The following is a 7197-nucleotide window of genomic DNA, read 5'->3' as shown; positions in this document are numbered from 1 at the left end:
TTTAATGAAACCAACTTCAGAATTCTTCAGTTTTATTCATGATTGAGGGGATTTGGAGATTTCTGGTCTTTTATTCTAATTAACTAGTCCCCTTAAATGCGTAGCTTTGTTTTGGTTCTAACCCTAAACCTGGGGTGGGGCGGGAGTGCTTGCTAGATTCTCTTTCTTTAAGGTCATCAGACTCCATTTTTTGTTTTCCCAGCTCTAAGACTGTTAAAATCTCTGTTCACTCCTTGTAAATGACCTTTCTGTAGTTGGCAGATATCTTAAGGGAGAATGCACCCCCAAATCAGGCTTCATCTTGAACTTCCATGCTCCCCCAGATGAGGCTTATATAACTCCTCACTGCTTTGATATGACTGATGCCTATGCAGGGGATTTTAAACAGTTTTTTTTTATCCAGCTATTCTACTTCTTAGCTGGGAGTTAGTTGATGTGAACCACCTGTTCTGCCATGTACTGAAAGTGGAACTCTGATAGTCTGATAGAAGAGTGGATAATTTTTGTGCCATTACATTAGGAATTATTAAGTCATTTAAGAAGTAGCATCCTGTTGTCTTGAAAGACGCCCTATCCAAGTTCATGTCTTTACTCTGTGATAGGGCATCCTTATATGACTGTCATAGTCTTTGTCAGCAGTGGGGCACTGACTAAAGTGATTCTGGTGTATATTGGAGTGATTCTGGTGTATATTTGTTAAAATATAAAATTTAGGTGAAGTAATACTTTTTAAAAAAATATTTATGTTTTGAAAAACAGGAGAACTTCTGAGACTGATTAGAGGCATTGTTCATAGGTATAGTGGAAACTATGACCAGAATAAGAATGTTTTCAAATGTGTTTCTATCAGGCCAACATCTGTTTCTGAACAATTACTAAACAAACTTCCCAGATGGTTGTTAAAATTGTAGATGTTGAGATGAGTTATTATCCTAAAGTAATGAATGAAATTTAAATAGTATAAATTAAAACATTTTCTTGTCTTGTTTAATTTACCATTTGTATAGTTATGGAGCAACTGTCTTTCTGTATTTTACTTCTTGAATTAAAACATTTAAGTCCTTTTGAAAATGTGGAAATAATTTTTCAAAGATAGGATGCATTTGCTAAAATTCAGTGACTGTGTCAGATAAAAATGCTCACTATAATAGAAATAGATGGGTGCTTTTTCAACATGGGATAATAATATATCTGAAGCAGCCCAAAAGCCAGTGTCTCACTTAAGTGGGTATCACTAAAGGCATTCTCACTATCAGTACCATCCCTCTTCAGTATTATTATTAAGTGCTGTTCTGGAACTGCTGGTCTATGTGGTTCATTTAATTACTTCATCGTTTTATTTTAATTTAAAGAACAACATTTTATTCTGTTCCTCTCGTGTATAAAATACTAGGAAACAGTTAAATCAAGGATTTGAAAGATGGTTGCTTAATATAGTTTTAAGCTATAAAAGTCAATTATTTTTATGGAGGCATCTAACCTTACGTAGCTTCAATTGCAGTTCAACAGACATAGCAAGTAACACATCCTGTGTTCCTTTTACTTGGTATCAGTTTATTTCATTCAATTCTGTTCCTTCTAATTTATTTTATGTTACTTTCCTTCCTTCTTTCCCATCCTCTTTCTGCTTTTCGGACAGGCTACTGCAGTCATATCCCAATTGGTCTCTCTCCTTGGTCTACGGGATAATAGAAAGATGAACGATATGGACTAGTGATAGCTTCTAAAATGTTTTAAGAACTGGTAACAAGGTATGAACTCTAGTGCAAGGTATTTAGGTTCTTTCACTAGTCACAATCCTTAGCCATACTAACCTGCCTGCCATTTTTCATTCCAAAATGCTTCTCTATTTTATTACTTAAAACCCAAACCTATTTTTTATATTTTAATGACATGTTTGTCTCTTCAGAAAAATATGAATCACTTCATGCATTTGTGTGTCATTTGGTGCAGAGCCTATGCTTATCTTCTCTATATTATTTGGTGTCACGAGCCATCCATGGGCTGTGTGTGTGAGCTAAGCACATTTGAACGTATGAGAGGACTGATCTGGCATTGTGCAACAAAAAATGTGCCTTTCCTTTCTCTCAGCCCGTGATCCCACATAGCAGCTGTGATGGGTGTGACTTGCCAAGATGTCAATTAATCTACTGACCACAAGACATCACCAAGCAAGACTCCACCTTTTGAAACCCTACCCCTTGCCTTATTTGGGTGGAATATTCTATCGAATGTCTTCTCCTCAATAAATAGTGGAGTTTAGGGTGTGCTCGCTCTCTTGCTCTTTCCAGCACTGCCCAGCATGGAGCTGACCTTTGGGGTCACTGAGCCCTCCTGCCTTTGATCTTAGAAACTCATGTTCATGTTCTACAGGTTTCTTCACCATTTTCTTAGTTATTGATACAGCCAGCTCCTTTGAACCCAGCTCATCTTGCTAGCCTGGCCAGCTGGTGACAATTTGAGTTTAGATGTGTGCCATAAAGAAAGCACTGCTTCAAATATTTATTGAGAATCTACTCTATGTCAAGCATTTTTTTCAAATGCTGGAAACAAAGTACTAAACAGAATAACAAAAAAAGTCATTGTAGTCTCTTATAGAATATGATATATATTTGAACCAGAAATCCATTTTGGTGCTATTTTTGCCATAGACATGATTCACAGGTCTGGAAATCAAATGGATGGTAGCAGGACATCTCTCATTATTAAGCCAAGTAACACAGAATTTTTGCTTCTCACAACCACAGTGTTGGGCTTTGTTGATTTGAAGATTAGAGATCTTATTTTCTGTCATAGCCTGTGATGTAAATAATTTTTTTAAAAAGCAGAGGCTGAGATAAAATCTTATTTGCAAGTAATTTGAGAATTGTATATGATTCTGCAAAGTAAGAAATAGAGGGATATTAAATAGGGAACAAGAAATACTACTCTACTTAATAACTTGGCTCTGTGATGACTGAGGCATAAATTCATAATCATTCAGCACTTGTAAGAACTGACTCATTGGCATTAACTCCATGTACTTACCAGTTCTGCATGTGTGAGAGTTGAGCTGGTTTTCCATGATATTCCCTCCATGGAATCAGAGAGACCTAATGGCAGGACACAAGAAGCACGTGGAACATGTCTGAGGTGATGCTGTCAGACTAACTACATGCACAAGGCTGGTGGTTGAAATCTGTGCAGAACTGCTTACTTCAGCCATGTTTGATGTAAAAGATAATGGCCGAGAGAATTTCCAGTGGCACACAAGAAGTATCTGATACAATTCCCAAGGAAGGAATAATTCTACCAAATCTATCAGTTGGCAGTTCTTTATGTCACTGAACAATAAACAAAGGTGTTAAGGTCTGTAGACAAGTCAAAATAACACCTGGTATTTTGCCAGAGAAATGTTAGAGTTCGTAAACAAGTCTGGATGGTGCCTGGCAAAATGCCAGAGGGAGTGGTTTGAGAAGTAACAAAAGTGAGCCATTAAGTGTGGAGATTCCTTATCGGTTGACTGATGTATCTAGTTTATGCTAATTAAGATAAGCTGTGCAAAATGTATAAATAGCTCTGTTGTCCTATAATAAACGGCTCCCATTCCGGCTGTATCAACGTACACAAGTTATTCATCACCCCCCGGTTATTCTGCTGCAGCCAGACCCCGGCACAAGGGGGTTGCTATATTGCCAGAGGCAATTCAACTCCAATTAATAATGGAAATTTGCCTTTTTCTACATCATGAGAAAGAAGAGACCATTATGATATCCAGGAGATTGGTGGGGAGTGTCATAAGTAAATGTTAATGGGAAACCATTACAGTAACCCAATAAAGGGAAATATAATGAGGATTCAGATTCCCTAGGAATGAAGGATGAATCTAGCTAAAGTGATAATAAAGGAAACATGGAATAGGTGTAGAAGCAGGAATTATAAATATCAATTGTGTTTTCATGATCAATTTTAGGGTAAGGAAAAGCTGGCTACGAGGTAATCTGACATAAAGACTAGTTGGGAGCATGGTGGTGATTGGTGCTATTAAATTTTTCCTAAAGAGGTAAGGAGCTAGAATTAACTCAGTGCGATACAAATCCCTGGGTTATGCAGATATCTATGCAGCTGTTATAAAATTGCCTCCATAAAATGCCAAGTCAAACAATTAAAATTTGTTTTAAAAATATACCACATATGTTTAGAGGCAAAGGAAGGTGTCCCAAAATCAACAGATAGTCATAAGTATCTCAAAAGCTTGAGGCTCATCAATTGTATTTTAATCTGAAGCAGCTTATGAATAGATATAATAAATAAAGGAAGTTAAAGCAAATGAGATGGCCTTGCTTTACATACAAAGCCATATGTATGGTTTGTGGTTAGGATAATAGGGAAGGAAGTGGTTTACTTGGGAGGCTCTTTTAGTAGAAACCCTTTTTGACTAGCATTGACTGGCAATTGGAAACCCTATTGATAGCTCCTTTCTACCTATTTATAGGAAGACACTGGTGCCTGGAAGTTGCTGTTGGGCTTTAAAAATAAATAAACATGGGCTATAGACAGTGGACAGTAGGCAGGGTAAGCTTAACTTAATTTTGCCAGTTTTTCCCTTAGCTCTGACTTAAACTGTTAACCCAAGGCCTGAAATTACATGGGGATTATATATCCCTTTATGCAATATACATAACTTCCTTGTAACTTCCTTGGTCATCAAAAGGTTAGGAACAAATACCATTATGGGTTTGCCATTGGGAAGTTTGGCTTATAGCTATTACATTTTACTATAGCTTCCAAGTCACCAATGAAATGTGTTTCCATGGGGCTGGGGCTGGGGCTCAGTGGTAGAGCGCTTGCCTAGCAGGTGTGAGGCACTGGGTTTGATCCTCAGCATCACATAAAAATAAATAAATAAAATAAAGATATTGTGTCCATCTACAACTGAAGATATTTTTTTTTAATTTTTTATTTTTTTTATTGGTTGTTCACAACATTACAAAGCTCTTGACATATCATATTTCATACATTAGATTGAAGTGGGTTATGAACTCCCAGTTTTACCCCAAATGCAGATTGCAGAATCACGTTGGTTATACATCCACAATTTTACATAATGCCCAATTAGTAATTGTTGTATTCTGCTAACTTTCCTATCCCCTACTATCCCCCCTCCCCTCCCCTCCCCTCCCTTCTTCTCTCTCTACCCCATCTACTGTAATTCATTACTCTCCTTGTTTATTTTCCCATTCCCCTGAAGATATTTTTTAAAAATGTATTTCCTTATGGGTCACTGCCTCAAGCTTCACAGTTTTCTTTATTCTAAATGCCCACTTCAGTCATCTGATAAAACTGAATATGGAATTCTTCAAGAAGAATTACACACACATGCACTCAAAAGACATCACCAAAAAAAAAATTTTTTTTCATTAAATTGGCCCGAAACACACACACACACACACACACACACACACCCCTACACACACATTTTTTTCATTAAATTGGCCTGCATTTTCATCCAGGACAACGCCATTTCACAGTTTACTATTTATTTTTCATATCATTGTCTATTTAAATTTAGACCCACACTTTATATTCCAGAGCAAGTTCCTTACTGAATCCTTTATCAACTCTTGCTAATTGCATTTCAAGAAAACATTAAAAAATTTAAAAAAACATTCCTCTAGAATAACCATTTTATACCACATTTTGAAAGTTGCCGGAAAAATCAAACATTTGGAAGTTATGAGTAGAAAGAGGGAAACAAAGAAAGCACACTTACCTTATTTGTAGCAGTGGCACTGGATCCAGGGACCGCAGGCACATTTGTCACTTGAACTGAAAGCTAATTATTATCTATGAGTGTCCAGTTCCCTTCCACTTTGTAAGTTTGGAAGTGATCCTTCAAAGTTCTAAGGTAAGGATCCCCGAACAAGTCACACACACACACACAAAGTTACTGGGGGAGGGTTATGGTCCTCTCCCCTATGTTCTCTGGGTTCTGTGTGGCTGTGATAATTACAAGGGTCATGGGTCACTTCAAGGTTGGTAGAGGATGTGGATCCACCCTTGGAACAGTTCCTCTAGCGCAGGAGGTCACTGAGCCCTAACACAGCAGAATGATACACCAGGTTGCCAAGGCAGGCTTTCGAAGGGATACAAAGTCCGTGGTACATTTCTGGATTCGACATTAGGATGGCTGTTGGCAGTCACCTGTGTGGAGAAGTCCGAGGCTGAGCAGCAGCAGTAGCAGCAAGGCCAGCGGCGGTGGACAAAGCCTGGGGGGACCCTGCTGTACAACCCTGGCGTTGGCGACAGTGCAGGCAGCGTTGCAGGATGGTGCTGCTATCAAGCCATGCCCATCCATTCAGGTCTCCTGGGCTCCAGCGAGGGCTCCGTGGTGGCTCCAGGCCAGTGGCTGCAGCATGGGACAGACGACACGCCCGGCTTGCTCTTCTCCCTCCTTCAGGCCAGCAAGAAGGTCGCCCTTATAGACGCAGCTCATGGGAGCACAGCCTGCGGAGCAAAAGCATCACTGCCACAGACTGCGGGCAAGGAGAGAGGAGCGGGAGCTTAAGATATGGAGATGATGAGGTGAGCTAGTGACAGCCTTGAGAATACCAGCGCCCGTCCCTGGCCAGCATGGCCTCAGCGGGCATGGAGTCCTGGCGTGGACCTACAGGAGGGGCATAAGCTCTCCAAACCCAGGGTCTTATGCATGCTAGTCAGGTGTTCTAAATTTTAGAATATTAAATTGATTGTTTTTATTATATCAAAATTCGTCTTCAAAAGCTATTAAACTGAGACACACTTAACCAGGCATATGGCATATGCAGTAATCCTCGTGGCTGGGGAGGCTAAGGCATAAATATCAGGAGTTCAAAGCCAGCCTCAGCAACTTAATGAAACCCTAAGCAACATAGCGACACCCTGTCTCTAGATAAAATTTTTAAAAGGTGGGGATGTGGCTCAGTGATTGAGTGCCCCTGTGTTCAATCCCTAGTACCAGAAAAGAAAAAAGAAAACAGGCATACTTCTGATGAACAACAACAACAACAACAAAAATGGGCAAATACACCTTACTATTATTGAATCATGAAGAAATAAAAAACCTGAGGAGACCAATAACAAGCAGCAAATTTGAATTTGTAATAAAAATCCTTCCACCAAAGAAAAAAGCTCAGGACTCATGACTTTATTGTCAGGTTTCATAAAACATTTAACAAT

General features: G+C 39.0%; 1 pseudogene; it reads right to left on the bottom strand.

Annotated features, from left to right (window-relative positions):
* Positions 1–3992: 3992 nt before the first annotated feature.
* LOC144373367 (repulsive guidance molecule B-like) lies at positions 3993–6478 on the bottom strand (annotated as a pseudogene).
* Between the last annotated feature and the right edge of the window lie 719 nt (positions 6479–7197).

Source organism: Ictidomys tridecemlineatus, unplaced genomic scaffold (assembly GCF_052094955.1).
Source record: "Ictidomys tridecemlineatus isolate mIctTri1 unplaced genomic scaffold, mIctTri1.hap1 Scaffold_3699, whole genome shotgun sequence".
NCBI lineage: Eukaryota > Metazoa > Chordata > Mammalia > Rodentia > Sciuridae > Ictidomys > Ictidomys tridecemlineatus.
The sequence above is the reverse complement of the archived record's forward strand: the minus strand, read 5'-3'. Positions and strand labels throughout refer to the sequence as shown.